Raw genomic sequence first — 13,501 nt, forward strand, 5'->3', positions numbered from 1 at the left:
TCACGCAGCACATGCAATGACACTGAATGCAAGAAGAAAGACCACAGGCCAGTAGATTGAAAGTCTTGTGGATCCAGTAGTGGTGGAAGCATCTCAACACTGGCATGGGTCTCCACATGGTTCCTCCAGCCCTACTCCCAAGGTACCATATTATGTTAGTCTAGATTGACTAGAGAAACAAATTCAGAGACACTCGTATGTATGTTAGAGGGAGCTTTATATCATAAAGAAATGTTACATTAAGAACATAATCTAGCCCAGTCCAAATCAAGTCCATGAATTCAATATTAGCCCTTAAATCTGAGATTTGCCCATGAATTCCTCTTGAGACTCTGCTTGACATTCCTGTTGACAAGCCACATGGAGCCACGCTGATGATAGCCAGAGCCATGTGGAGCCTCCGGAGTTGGAGGAACCATGTGGAGACCCACACCAGGTCAGGAGATGCTTCCACTGCCATTGGATCTACCACTGGCCAGTGATCTTCCTGCATTCGGTATCATTGCATGTGCAGCATGATAGCTGATTACATTCTATCACAAAATGGAGGCTCACTACATCATCACTGCCAAATGGCACACAACTGAGAATTAGCTCAGCCAAGTTCACACATAACCTGAACCATCACCCTTATCCTGCTGATGGCATGTCTCTGGTCCTCCATCATCATTACAGTTCTTTCTGACCACTGTGGGTAATGTTCTCCACGTGTCAGGATTGATGTGGCTAGATTGAGATAATCCCACTCTTTCAAGGGTTGTACTCTCAGTCAGGGGTACAGCCCTGGCAGTCTGCTCCCAGGAAGATGACAGCCTATCAAACCCACTGGGTCCGTCTGTCACGGTGGGCTGCTGTCAGAATGGACTCAATGGCAGTGAGTTTGCTTGTATTTTCATTGTTGTTGCAGACGGCTTCGGGACTTCACAGCATGCTTTGGATCCTCTGCCTCATTCTGTGCCTGTTAGCAGGAGCCAAGGAAATGTACCCTGCTAGTCCAGTGTGTAAGTCTGGGTAGACTAGAGAAACAAATTCATAGACACTCATATGTGTATAAGAAAGAATTATATAAAAGAGCAATTGTATATTGAGAAAACATCCCACCCCAATCCAGATCAAGTCTATAGTCCGTTATTAGCCCATGTGTCCAGTACCAGTCTATAAATTACTCTTCAGACTCACGCCATACATACAATGATGCTGAATGCAGGAAAGTCTTGTGGGTCCAGTGGCAGTGGAAGCATCTCAGCACTGGTTTGAATCTCCATGTGGTTCCTCCAGCTCCAGGGCTCTGGCTCCATCAGCTTGACTCCATGTGGCTTGTCAACAGGAATGTCTTGCAGGGAGAGAGTGTATCTGGCCTCCAGTGAGCTGTTTATCTCTTTAACGCCTCCAAAAGAGGTCATCAAGTTGCGACCTGATTGACAGGTTAGATTCCACCCCTTCCTCAAGTTGATAGAAGATTATGTGAGTGCCACATCTAGTTTGCAGCAAAATTAAAAATTGGGGACAAAATACAGGTGTCAAAAAGAACGGCCCTTAGGCTAGTCAGCAGCATAAGTTTCGATATTGGTGGGTGTTCTCTGCTGCTAGCAATGAGCTTCAGTTTGGTGATGAATACAATTGGTGCTTGCAGAAGGTCCCACGCCCTCCCCGCACCTGATGCCGACAGGGGGGTTCCCTGTGGGACTGGCAGTTTAAGTCAAGGAGAGGACGGACATTCACAAGGCCCCCCTGAACCCCCCCCCCCACCCTGTGGTGGGAACTGTGTCCGATGCAGCCGAGGAGGGCAAACTTGTATCGCTGAGAGCAGCTGGAAGATCCAAACCCGTTTTCCAAGGAGGGACTCGCATATACCTTCCCACATTACAGCGGCGGCTTCCAGTCCTGTCAAACCTGACACTCATTAAACTAGCTCCCCCGCTCTCAGAAGAACTGTGCTTCCCGGCGTGGAGTACCACGTCTTTCCCAGGGACGGGTCAGGCGATGCTCTTGTGGATGTGAAAGGAGGGATCCCGGTGAAACGTTTACTGTCTCAGGTTAAAACCTCTGCTGACTTTCCCGCTTCCTGACATTTTTAATACCCATATACCATAAAAATATACGACCCTTTCTCCCATCCCATTTACAACCTCAAAAGATAAGATGGGCAATTGCCTAAGACAGAAATGAGAAAGATGCATTTAATGACTTTGCTCTAAATGAGACGCCTATCCCCTAGGAAGTGGGATGGTCTCCTTCGACCCACCAGGATGTGGGATTTCACTCGCACGTGTCCGTCACCGCCACCCAGGACATTCTGAGTCAGAGACCAATGAAAATGATATAGACGCTGTGGACGTAATGGTGTCCCCACACCATAACTCCTGGAGCTGCACACATCCTCCTGTGTGGGCACAGGGTCCATGTAGGGCATGTCCTAAACCAACCGACGCTCAGGTAGGAGGAGCACGTAGACCCCCTGTGGACCAGCACCATAAACTGGGGAAGACGCTCCCAGGTGAGGAGCATCAAGGTACCAAGAAACCCAGGCCAGGTCCTCGAGCTTACTCCCATGGAGCTGATTCCGCCTCATCAGAACCCGACAGAACACAGCCGAACTGCCCCTGTGGGTTTCCCGGACTGCCACGTTTTCTGTGAGTAGAAAGCCTCATCTTTCTCCTGTGGAGCGGCTGGTGGTTTAGAACTGTGGACTTTTCAGATTGTAGCCCAACTTGTAACCACGATGCCACCAGAGCACCATAAAAATGTGGTCAGTGGTAGACAATTGCCACGGCGCCCAGCTGCTGACAAAAGAGGAACACATGTGCCGGTGATCCTGGTTTGAACTTGAGCCTCCTAATGTGTGAGCAGATACATTCCTGCTCTATAGAGCCATCCTCTCCCTGACCCCCTTGACCTTTTTTTTAATCAATGCAATTGTCTTTCTTTTTAACTTCAACCATTCAATTAGCATATAATGCACATGTCACGTACTTCAAGCGATTAAGTATATTTAAAAGCTTGTGCCATCATCATCCCAATCCATTTTAGAACACGTTCTTCCCTCTTGTACTCATTATTATTAGCTCCCCTCCCCCCAATCTCCTCTGTCTCAACCATAAGAAACTCTTAATGTAGTTACTGTCTTTACCAATTTACCTATCCTGAATTTCACATGCAGAGAAACGTACCCCCAAAAGCAATCTCATGTGACACAGAACAACAAACATCAAAAGGGACAGTCTAGACTGAATAGCGGCACAGCAAACCCGGAGCACGACGTACCTGCACGGAGCTGCTGAGGCACAGAGGGGCCTGTAGGGCTGACAGTAGCTGAAGACATGATGTCCCTGACTGGAGCATTCCGAAGCAGAGGACAATACTGGGGACACCAGGCGGGGAGGTAGTTCGGTCTGAACCACCCATAGAGGGGTGAATGGAGAAGGGAACATAACAGGTCAGCAGCGGTAGCAAAACCAAGTACCTAAGCCCTAAAGAGCCCCCAAAACAGACTTCCAGCTAGGAGGGCAGCTTGCGGAATTCCCCCAGGATTAGTGGGGAGATAGTCATAAAGGTCAGTGGACAGACCTGGGGGGGTGGTCGGGGGTACAAAAACCAATCTCCATGTGGTAGTTACATAATCTGATGTCAATTGAGACTTGAGAGGATTAAGAGTGAAGGGGTGGAGTCTAGTCTATCAATTGCATCATAGCCAATGAGGCTTCTGTGTGGGCATGGCCTTCTCCTGAGAACTCTGGGAAATCCGTTATTTCCTCCTTGGAGTCAGAAGGCACACTCACTCATTGCTCACTCTTGGAGAGACACTCTACTGCCAAGACACATGGCACGATGCTGATAGACCCAGTGCCCTGGGAACTGGAGGAGCCACAGGGAGACCCCTGCCAGTGCTGATGTGCTTCTACCACCACTGGATCCACAAGACCTTGCACCCACTGGCCTGTGATCGTCCTGCACTCGGCTTCATTGCACGTGTTTCATGAGTCTGAAGAGGACTTTATAGATCAGTGTGGGACATATGGCCTAATATCAGACTTATGGACTTGATCTGGACTAGGCTGGGATGTTTTCTGAATATTCAACTGTTCTTATATATAAAGCTCTTTCTTATACACAAATGCGTGTTTATGAATTTGTTTCTCTAGTCTACCCGGATTGGCACACTCAAAAGCAATCACAAAATATCAGAGAAAAACCCCATTGAAAAGAAAGCAGAACATAAGAAAAACTAGAACACATTTGAATTGGACCAAACAGAAGAACAAATGATAAGTCGTTGGATTTTAACCTAACTACATCTGCCATAATCCACTTTCCAATGCACTGGGCCTGATAGCAAGGTGATTGACATCCTGTCAATGGTCGGAGGAGATTCTCCGATGACTTCACCCACGTGGGGACTCTGCAAATGGATTGGGGCTTCCGTTGTCATTCAAGCCTTCTGCATGGGCCACTTGCCTGTCCTTTTTCAGAGTTAGCCGCACTAGACAACTGTGGTGCCCACTCACCTCCCCATACACCCGCGTTTTTAAAATGACCTCTCTCTTGACACATATTACCAGGTGCTGGGTCTCTGCTTCCCATCCTTCTGGGATTGTAGCACTACAGGGACGTCATAGCAGCCACTCAGCATGCATCTTTCCTTTTCCTATTGGCCGCTCGGTTCTGTGGTTGCAACTTGGGTTGCAATCCACAAGGTCAACAGTTCGAAGCCACCAGGTGCTCCTCGGGAGAAAGACGGGGTCTTCTTCTTCCTTAAAGAGTTACAGCCTCAGCAATTCAACAGAGGTCGTCCTCCTCTGTACTCTCTGAGTCCGCATCGACTCGATGGCAGTGTGCTTTTGGGTTGCTTGGCTCAGTATCCATCCACCGAATCCCCCACGCCCCTGCCTTGCAGCTCAGGTGCCTCGTGGAAGATAACCACCCCCACCCTCACCCCCATGCCTGTGGCTCAGGCCTAAAATCATCTGAGTCATCCCTTCCAGCCTGCGTGTGAGTTTCCTAGGGGTAGGATCACATGCGCTGCAAACTGAGCAGCTTGAAATGGCAGGAGAAGCTTTGGTCAGGGCTAAATGCCTGGTTTTCTGGGGGCGAGGAGACCAAATCTGGGTGTCAGCAGGACCAGGCTTTCTGGGGGCTCCAGTGGAAGATTCTTCCTTCCTTGCCTGCAGTTGAGACAGTAATTCTTTCTCTTTCTTTTTTTGGAGACTATAATTCTTTACGGGAGTAGAAAACCTGACCTTTCTCCCTGGGAGAGGCTGATGATTTCAAACTGCTGACCTTGTGGTTTAGTAACCCAATGTTTACCCAGTGCTCCACCAGGGCTCCTCAGAGAACCAATCCAGAGCTTATGAACATGCAGAACACTCGGAGAGGCGGAGCAGGGACCACATCCCGATGACATCCTCTCTCCTTCATCACCACCCCCCCCCTTCCTTCTCTGTTTGCCTTTTTAATGACATGGTCCAATCAGCCGCCCCACCCTGCAACGTTGTTGCTTCTGTGTTTTTCCTTCCGCTGAGTTAGGTTGGATTTCTATAACTTGAAGTGAGAAGAGCCATGACGGCCACACCACATGGGGTTCACACCTTCCCGCCCAGCTGACACTTTCGAAGCTAGCCTCCTCCATCGAACCCGGAATCACTGACTTTGGGGTGCACACTCCACCAAGAGTTCTCGGTAAGCGACAGTGGGTTGGGCATGGCCTCCTGAGGAAGCTGCTCAGCTGCGTGAGAGCCTTGTAAGACCAAGGACCTGGGTGACTGCAGAGCATGACATTGGCATCTAAGCCTGAACCTTGGTCCTTCACAAGCGGAAACAAAGCAAGGTCTGAAACAGGATTGAAATGCTAATGAAGAGCATCCAGCTTTGCACACGGCACTGAGCAAGTCACCTCTCCCGGGAGACTTCCTCCGCAGTGACTTGCAAATAGCAACCGTAACTTAATTATTCGGAAGCATTCCAGGGCCAGACCTGCATCTGCCCCTTCTGGCACATCCACAAATCATTCCCTGGGTGACTTTCAGCGAGTGACTTCAAAGATGATGGCAGTTTAGATGCAGGAGAGTCGGCTCCAGGACGCCAAAGTTAAAATAAGACCAACCCTTGGCCAGGAAATGATGATCTGCTTCTTCTAAACACAGGAAGAAGGGAACGCCTCCCAAGAAGAATATTTCCAATTTAGCCTCACCCAGGAGCAAGCTTACTTACACCAGTAAGTGCTCCATGCTCTCAAACACTTCCGTCCATTCTACCACCAAGGTACTTCAAAGACTTGCCCAGGAAGGCAGGAGATGCTTCCAAGCAGTCACATTTGTTTGATGGAACCGGGAGGGGGAGATCGTGAAGATGGAGGGAATATTGGAATCTGAAATGAGGCGCTAGGCAAGATTTATGACGTCTGCCTGGGTCCTACCAAGTAGGGTGGAGAAGAGAAATCCCCGTCCAGCTAAAAGTGGCCGCGTATTTTGCAGCACTAAGCTCTGAATGTCCCCTCAGAGCATGGGTATGTACTTCCAGTGGGATTCTTTGAAAGCATGTAGGTGAACTGTCAGCTATACGAGGGGGCTTTCCAAACACTCAGAAAGAAATTCCACAAAATTGTTGATAGTTGTGGCTGAGCCAGCTCTGACTCATTGTGATGCTGTGTACAACAAAAGGAAGTATTACCCTGGTGATGTAGTGGTTACACATTGGGCTGCTAACCACTAGATCAGCAGTTCAAACCCACCAGCTGCTCTGGAGGAGAGAGATGAGGCTTTCTGCTCCAGTAAAGATTTACAAACAGAAATCTGTAATTCTCTGCCCTATGGGTTCCCTATGAGTCAGAGTCGGCTCAATGGCGGTGAGTCAAGAAAGTCTTCCTTGGGCATTGCGCTGTTTTGAGAACTATATATGTAGGCGATCAAATTGACAACAGCAACTCAGGAGAGAGGGACTACTCTCATAATTACAAAAACGATTCTTAGCTTTTCAATCTTACAAAACACTAAACAGGTTACGAGCTATTGCTCACCAGCCCCTGCTATGGACTACCCTGATGGGGAAACAAAGTTAATTTGTACTTGAAATGTAATACAAAACTTTATCAGTAGTGAACGTATGTCATAAACTTTAAAAATAATAAAATAGATATGTTTTAGATACAATGAATAATAGTAATTTTGACTAATAGAATTTGTGCTTACGAGGGCCAAGGTTTTGAAAAAGTAGATGCTTTACAATTCTAGCTCCATTCCAAGGACAATCCAAGGACATCTTATAACATGGTCCAGCTGGATACGTACCTTCATGAAGAAGTCACTGAAGATAAATGTGCTACAGCAACATGAGGTAAAGAAAGCAGATGGTGCCCGGCTATCAATCAGGACAGTCTTACAGTGTCTTAAAGGCTTGTATTCAAACAAGCAACCATCTGAGTGAGGTGTCAACTAAGTCCACATCGAAGAAGCACACCAGCCTGTGTGGTCCAAAGATGACACTAACAAAAATCCAAAAATGATGGAGAGAAAAGTATCGGAATTTAACTTGGGAACACCCAATTCATAGAAGGCTATAGAGGACAGGGGAACCCCAAATCCATGTGCAGAGCATCTAGTCAGATGAAGCCTCTGGCAAGTCCCCTGTGGTCACAGGTGAGGGACTCAACCAGCTTTGCTATCAGAGACTATTGTAAACTTGATTACAGTGGATCGAACCATGGCATACTATGATTCTTGGTCAGTTGACCTCTCTCTTGACCCAACCTGAATTTACTCTAGACTCAGGTATTTCTTGCTTGTTCCATGACAGAAATTTCTTCTCTGACTTTTAAAAGATTGATGGTGGTCTTTTCTTTCTTTTTAATCTTTATATTAGTATTTGCTTCTTGCTGTTCTTCTTTTATTTAACTGTTTCTTGGTTTTCCCATTTGTGAGAAGCAAAGTGAATGCATGGAGACAATAACAGATGCAATGGCTTATCAGGAACATGGGCTGGGTGAGGGGAAGGGAAGGTGAGGGAACTTGGGGAGCAAACAGTGAATGTGGGAAGGTGAGGGAGCATTAGAACTGATTATGATGATGGGTATACAACTCTTTAAAAAGTGATTTAGCTGTGGGAGTGTATGATATGTGAATATCTTATCAAGAAACCTACTTAGAAAAAGAAAGAAAGAAAAGAAACCAAACTTGACCAATCGTTACCATGGGTGAAGGAGGAAGAGCTTCTGCTTAGGGGTCAAGTTTATGGTAATGGTGGTAGAATAATTTGGAAAAGCATATCAGCAATGATTGTACAACATGAAGAGTATAATCAATAGCATGGAATTTTACACATAGACATTGTTAATTGGAGAGTGTTTTGTTGTGCATGTTTTTGTCATAATGAAAAAAAATAATTACACGAGTAACAATGCATACAAAGAAGAAGAAAGTGTTCTAAAATTGATTGTGGTGATGCTTATACAACTCTTCTTGACACGACTGAATTGTTGAATTGTATGACATGTGGATGAAGTGCCAATAAAACTGTTATTTAAAAAAGTAGATGCTTTAAATATTGGATATTGAAATATTCTAAGGTGAGATTTCTTTCACTCACTCACTCATTGCCATCCACCTGAGGCTGGCTGGGAGGGACCCTAGAGGACAGAGTAGAGCTGCCCCTGTGGGTTTCCAAGACTACATCTCTACAGGCATAGAACGCCTCAGGAGAAGAATGGTCTGGAATAGCTTCCCTTGAGGTAAGCCCAACCTGCAGCCACTCCGCCAACGTAGGTGCTGTTTCCGCCATTTTGAAAGAGAAATATGATCTTTTCTCCTGCCTTGAAATTCATTCCACCTGAGGATGGCTTTTGAGTCACTGAGGAAGAAAGACAGTGTTTCATCAACCCCCATTGGTTGAAACCAGAAGAAAGAGCCTCACACTCAAACCGGAGCCATGTCGTGGGCTCCCTCTGGCAGGTCAACCCCAAGGTCTGGCCCAGTGACCTTGAGGACTCTCTTAGGGCTTGTGAGTTTCCTGCTCCAGGTTGTGTGCTAGGCACAGACTTAATCGCTTTCAGGCTAAAGGTTGGTATGAGTTTTGGAAGGATATCGATGAGGTTGCTATGAGTCGGAATCTACTAGGAGGCAGTGGGGTGTACCCGCAGGGTACGATGATTCACCATCTACTATCCTCGGTGCTTACATAAGCCACTGCCCCCCCCCCCAACAGTGCCATCTGACTCCCACAGGAAAGCTCATCCTTCTTATGGACGCCTTCAGTCTTCAGCAAGCATTTACAAAGAGCCGAGCTCAGAGCTACAGCCTGGAGTGTGCTGGTGAGCAAAACCACCTGGGCTCTGTCCTCGGACGCGTGACGGCCTCAGGCAAGATTGCAATTGGGCAGGAGGCCGTCAAGCAGTGGAAGGCATTCAGGGAGGGGCCGACACCCGGTTTGGGTGGCACTGCACTTGGGTTCAGGGCAGGTGATATTCCTGCGATTCAGTAAGACCAGAAGAACGAACAAATGTGTCTCGGAAGACATACAGCCTGAATGCTTCTTGGAAGCAACGACGGGGAGACTCCATTTCATGTGCGTTAGGAGGACCCGTTTATAGAGAAGGGCACCATGCTTGGTAGAGTCAGCAAAAAAGAGAAAACCCTTCACAGGGGGATGGATGGACACAGTGGCTGCAACACAGCACCACTGTGAGGACGGCACAGGACAGGGCAGTGCCTAGTTCTGTGCTGCACAGGGTCTCCACTCCAGAGCTGGCTTCGCAGCTCCTCAGCACAGCAAACAACCTCACGAACTAGGCACTGAGAGCTCATGCCATATCCAGTAATACATCTGATACTCAACATTTAAAAAGCAATTGAAGTGCAGAGAATGAGACGCCACGCTTCCCAGCCCTGGGTCCTGCCTTCAGACTCTGCTTCCCAGGTTTCTGACGTCATCCGTTTCTCCCAACTTCCTCCAGAAGCCCATTAATAAATCCATTGCTGTCTCCACTTAACAGGATGTCATGAAGATCATTCTGGACCAATACCAAAGAGCTTCCTTATTCTTTTCTCCTCGCTGCCTGGCATGCTGCAAAGGAGCCCAAGTGGCATAGTTGGTGAACCTTCTGATGCAGACCAAAAAAAAAGGTAAGCAGTTTGAAACCACCAGCTGCTTCGTGGGAGAAAGAGGAGGCTTTGTACACCACCCAGGAACCTGAGGCCCAACTTGACACGTCACACGCCCCTCTTCCCCCCTCCCAGCAAAATTGGGCATCGTGAGCCGGCAAAACGCAAGTCTGTCGTGCACACCGCTCCACCGCTCCATCGGGTGTCAGAGCCGTTGGGAAGTAAGGTGGCACACCTTTCTTCTGCGGCACCTGCAGCTGGTTTGAACCTCTGAGTTACTAGTCAAGAGCTTCCCTATCCGTGCCACCCAGGGCTTCCCTCCTAATAACTCCAGGGTGCCCTTGGAGGGACAGAAAGACCGCGTTCTTTCAGCACCAAGAAGATGTTCCACTGCTGTCCCCACGATGCCTAGCGCATCCAGCTGTGTGTCTGTTGATGTCATTCCAAGTGGGCTGCTAAGAGCACTCTGTTTGGGACAAAACTTGAGAGTGGCCTTTGTCCAAACCTCAAGCTGGCCCCAGATGGCCCTCCCCCTCCAGCTGTTTCTTCCCAAGAAAGGGACTCTTGGGGATAAGGGGAGTGACTGACCTACAGAGACGGGGGACCGGACATCTCCTCTCAACATTGTGAGCCTGCTTTCCGGATTCCCACACGGGTCCCATTCGGAGCAGCAGCTCTGAGACCGACTTCGACAGGGAGCAATCTTCAGGGAGCACTGACCAGGCTCCAGACACCGCTATCCCTTGCGCACATGCACAGGCCAGACGCCCGAGCTCCAATGACCGCGCCCACTGCCCAAATGCCGACATGGAAGCACCACAGAAGCCAGTGGGGCCTGGATTTGAGCTCAGGCGGCCAGGTAGCTGAGTGCCAGGTGGGAGAAATGGTCAATGAGCTCAGCTGCTGACCCAAAGGGGTTTGAGGCCACTCAGAACTACCTCAGAAGACAGGCCTGGTGACTTACTTCCCACCCCTTTGCCATTGGAAACCCTGGGGTGTGGGGTTCCCAGCTGACATATGTGCGCACCCAGGAGTCAGGGTTGAATCAGTGATGACCTGGTTTGGTCTGGCAGCAGAGGCTACATGCCTAGCTGCCGTGTACACCTGTTGTTTTTGTTTTGTTAACATTCAAAACACTTCAAAAAGGAAAAAAGCTGTGACCGTGGAGCTCCACGGAGACTGTTAAAAGAAGCAACCACAGTTCACTGAGGGCAAGAGATAGTCTGGATCGAAAGGGCGGCCAAGTTCAGAGTGAAAAAGGCTGCCCTGCAGGGCAAGGTGGGAGAAGCCTTGCTTGTTCTCCTTGAGCAGGAAGTGCAAGTCACAAAAGCATCATCGGCCAGAAGACAGCCAGGGAGACAAAGGTGGGCTCTCTACACACGGAGACTCAGCCGGGATAGGTGTGTATCAAAGCTTCAGTTCTGAGCATCCCCGTTCGCAAAAGGCTGTGGATGGTGACAGCCCACAATCCACTTGCAGGGTCCCCAAATAGATTCTTTAACTGAGTTTTTTCTGATAACTAACCAAGGGTGTAGATAATCTTGCTCTCAGGCAGAACGCCTTCGAGAATGGACAGCCTCAGCCCCTCTCTGGCCAGCCCAGTCTCTCTCTCTTTTTAAAAAAAATCATTTTATTGGGGGCTTGTACAACTCTTATCACAATCCATACATCCATCTATTGTGTCAGGCACATTTATACATTTATTGCCATCATCGTTTTCAAAACATTTCTTTCTACTTGAACCCTTGGTATCAGCTACTCATTTTCCCCTTCCCTCCCGCTTCCTCCCTCATGAACCCTTGATAACATATAAATTATTTTTTTTTCATGTCTTACACTGACCGATGTCTCCCTTCACTCACTTTTCTATTGTCCATCCCCCTGGGAGGGGCCCCTTCCTCTGCTGGTATGGCTACTCTCAATATTGGTCCTGAGGGATTTATCTGTCCTGAATTCCCTGTGTTTCCAGCTCTTACCTGTACCAGTGTATAGCCTCTGGTCTAGCCGGATTTGTAAGGTAGAATTGGGATCATGATAATTGGGGAGAGGAAGCATTAAAGAACTAGAGGAAAGTTGTATGTTTCATGGTTGTTACTCTGCACCCTGACTGGTTCATCTCCTCCCTGCGACCCTTATGTAAGGGGATGTCCAGTTGCCATCAGATGGGCTTTGGTTCTCCACTATACACTCCCCCTCATTTACAATGATATGATTTTTTGTTCTGGGTCTTTGATGCCTGATACATGATCCCATTGACATCTCGTGATCACGCAGGCTGGTGTGCTTCTACCATGTGCGCTGTGCTGCCTTTGAACTAGATGGCTGCTTGTTTATCTTCAAGCCTTTAAGACCCCAGATGCTATAGCTTTTGATAGCCGGGCACCATCAGCCTTCTTCACCACATTTGCTTATGCACCCGCTTTGTCTTCAGCGATTGTGTTGGGAAGATGAGCATCATGGAATGCCCGTTTAATAGAACAAAGTGTTCTTGTATTGAGGGAGTACTTGAGTAGAGGCCCAATGTCCACCTGCTACCTTAATACTAAACCTATAAATATATGTACAAAGATCTATTTCCCCATCATCATATGTAAATATATTTACATATACACATGCCTGTATTTAGACCTCTATAAATGCCCTTTGCCTCCTGGTTCTTTCCTCTATTTCCTTTTGTCCCACTATAATGTTCAACCTTCATTTGAGTTTCAGTAATTCCTCTCAGTTACATTGCTCTTGATCAAGCCCTACCAGGTCTCCTATACTCTCCTCACCATCAATTTTAGATCACTTGCTGTTCCCTTGTCCCTGGGCTTGTTAACATCACTTCCTTTCCCCACCTCTCTCTCACATGTCCCTCCTGAAGCCTTTGGTCCCATTGTTTTCTCTTTCAGATTGTTTATCCTGCCTATCTTATCTAAATAGACATACAGAGATAATAATGTGCACAAAAACAAGATAGAGCAAAACAAAGCAACACAAGAAAACAACAACAAAACCAATGACCAAAAAAAGCACCTGTAAATAGTTCAAGGACTGTTTCTTGACCTTTACAAGTTTTTTCCAATTGAGTCTGATGGGGTGCCATGCCCTGGCCCCACAGTCTGTTTTTGGTATTCCCTGGGGACTTCATTGCTCTGCTCCCCTTGCTGATCTGTTACTCACCCTTAGTGTTTTGCTTTGGTGTGGTGGGGTCAGATCAGGCATAATTTCCCGCACTGTGTCTCCAGTGTTGTTGCCTGTAGGGCTATGGGTCAGTGAGGGACGTCGTGTCTCATGGAGGGGCCGGCCCTGTAATCCTGTCTTTGCATTGGTTGCTCTGAACAGAAATATTGTCCTCAGGACTTGGTGAGCCAGGATGTGCTCCACTCTCTCCCTCCCCCTTCATTTGCTCCCGTGTGCTCTGTTCAGAC

The sequence above is a fragment of the Tenrec ecaudatus genome, chromosome 7 (genome assembly GCF_050624435.1).
Source record: "Tenrec ecaudatus isolate mTenEca1 chromosome 7, mTenEca1.hap1, whole genome shotgun sequence".
NCBI lineage: Eukaryota > Metazoa > Chordata > Mammalia > Afrosoricida > Tenrecidae > Tenrec > Tenrec ecaudatus.